We start from the raw sequence: 3,013 nt of genomic DNA, 5'->3' as shown, positions 1-3,013 counted from the left end.
GGAGGGTGCGTATGTAGGAGTGCAAAGTATGCTACATCCCAAACAGTTACGCATGGACGAAATGGGGGAGGCGGAGTTGCCAAGGCCAAGTGGATTGGACTTTAACTGCCACGCCCCCGTCGCCACTACGCGTCACAGGCCTCCCCACAATGTCACTCTTACGGCAGGGCCAGGGGACAGCAGGGGGCCGGCCATGTTGAGATGTAGGCTACTCTCTGCTAGTGCAGTCAAAGATCAGGGGAAAGTGGATGATTGCATACAGGTCTACTGTAGGTAATTACCTATAATATGGTCTCCATTGGTACAGTAGTAGTCAGATATATTTTGTTGTTGTAGGGGAAACAGCCAACTTCCTACAACTCTACACATTTTGACAAGGGGCAAAGAAAAACATTTTATAATCTCATGCTATTCTAAACATTTTCCCATGAGGCTGAGAGAAAATGTTCCACGTTTAAAGCAAATTTCCTGCAATTGTATACATATTGCCATCCGGCAGAGAAAATTGTGCCATTTTTTAGCTAACCTCGTGCTATTCTACACATTTAGCAATGAGGGAGAGATGAAAAATCTGCAGTTTTAATGCTAATTTCCTGCTATTCTACACATTCTTGTCATTCTATTTTTATGACATGTTTGATACCATCTGGGGAGAAGGGGGTGTTTTTTTAAATTGAATATTTTTGTATTGTTTTTCCAGGGCCTTGTGGTATATAAAGTCCATTAGGTGTAGTCTATCATGGGATTGTAGAACTGCAGTGCTGAGGCTGTTAAGGATGGATAGGGGAGGGTTCACAAATTACACTGTACTAATCTAAAATAATTATAATCTATGCTCCCACAGCATTGACCTGACTCATTCAAATACACTACACAACTGCACCAGCCATAACCAAAATGTGTCACTCTCTTCAGTCTTTCTGCTATGCGAAATGGGGAAGAACCTATCAACAAAAGTGGTACCATATGCTGATTGAAAATGTGGCCACTACTATACAGTATAAAACAAAGGCTGGAAGAATGGGGCGTACCCTGTGTAGTGCGGTAAAGAACACTGGCATCTGGCGACTGGGACAGACATTGCAGTAGAAATGTAATTTTCTGAAGAAAAACAAAAAGAAGTAACCTTGCTGCCCTCTAGTGGCTTATTCAAGATATGGCTTGAGCTGCATCTCAATCATGTAAAATGGCCACCTCTCCTTGTCTCCACCTCTCCAAATGCTATGACACCCGGGGTGCATCTCAATAGTCCAAGGTGGTTTCTTCTCGTTTCCTTTCCTTCATTCTCACTGACATGAAAAACTGGTTAGGTTAAAGCGGATGGAGAGGAAACGAGGAGAAGAAACCACCTTGAAATACTGAAATGCACCCCTGGTGTAATAGCGTTTGCCTTTCAGTTTGACATTGCTGGGTGTAATGACTGCAATAGCCAAAACAGAAAATAATTTAAGAAAAGTAACTTATTTCAGCAAGAAATTGAAATCGTTTGAGAGAAAACTTCACTTAATCTTTAATATCACAAAATATATATAATAAACAAAAGCACAGTGACAGAAAAAAACTAAAAAAATGACGTGGTTCATTAGACAAGTTAACTCATTAAACTGACACTGACAAATAAGAGGCATACTTTAACACAGTGTAAAATAACCTTAAAGACATTATTTTTTTTCTTTTATCTCTGGGCCTCATCTATTCTCTCCTCCAGTATTGAGCCTGTGACTAAATAATATGTACACAGGGGAGTAAACGTTGATATCCTGTCTGAAAACACACCTATCAAACAACATGTATCATTGAGCCAATTAAACAGTGTTATAGAAGAAGAAAAAATATTATTGAGGAACCAAATTGACACAAACTACTCATGACCTGCTTTTTACTGACTGGGTTTTACTGACTGGGGTTTACTGACTGGGGTTTTACATGAAAACAATGTGCATGAAGTAAGAGGTTCTCTTCTTACACTACGAAGAAACTTACATATACTTTCTGGCTGAAAGATATCAAGAGACGAGGCCAAAAACTAAAATTCCTTTGACAACAATGTGTTGATCAGTTATTTGTTTAGATGAGGTTCTCAATTTCCTCCGTTGTCTATAGCTGAACTCCACCATTCTTGAAGTATGTCAATCGAAATTAAATGTGTGATTGAGTGTAGCCAAATTGAAATACATACTGTGCGTGATCAAATCATGTGAACATGCACTGAGAACACAAAATATTGACACCTGCTCGTCCATCAGTGGTGTAAAGTACTTAAGTAAAAATACTTTAAAGTACTGTTTTTTTGGGGGTATCTGTACCTTACCATATATATTTTTGACAATTTCTACTTTTACTTTACTACATTCCTAAAGAAAATAATGTACTTTTTACTCCATACACTTTCCCTGAATGGGCAAGACAAAAGATTTAAGTGCCTTTGAACCGGGTATGGTAGTAGGTGCCAGTCACACCGGTTTGTGTCAAGAACTGCAATGCTGCTGTGTTTTTCACACACAAAAATTTCCCATCTGTATCCAGAATGGTCCACCACCCAAAGGGCATCCAGCCAACTTGACACAACTGTAGGAAGTACTGGAGTCAACATGGGCTAGCATCCCTGTGGAACGCTTTCCATGCCCTGACTAATTGAGGCTGTTCTGAGGGCAAAAGGGGGGGTGCAACTCAATATTAGGAAGCTGTCCTTAATGTTATGTACACTCAGTGTAGATTGGCAGTGTGGCACATGGTCAGATGGGAGGGTGACGTTATCAAAAATATTAAAAACTGACTGACTGACCTACAAGATCAAAGATATACACATTGACTCAACCTGTCATGACATACTAGTCCCTTTCAGCTGTTGGTTGCAGAGTGGAGAACAGAGAACGTGAGAGAGTATACTGTGTCTAATATACAGGTCCCTAAGCTGGGGGAGGGGGGGGGGGGATCTACTAAGCTATATGGAATTGTTTTAAGAAGGTCATACCAAGGATAATTTAGCTATTTGATTAGAATTTAAAGACCC

Source organism: Salvelinus alpinus, chromosome 17, assembly GCF_045679555.1.
Source record: "Salvelinus alpinus chromosome 17, SLU_Salpinus.1, whole genome shotgun sequence".
NCBI classification, from domain to species: Eukaryota; Metazoa; Chordata; class Actinopteri; order Salmoniformes; family Salmonidae; genus Salvelinus; species Salvelinus alpinus.
The sequence above is the reverse complement of the archived record's forward strand: the minus strand, read 5'-3'. Positions refer to the sequence as shown.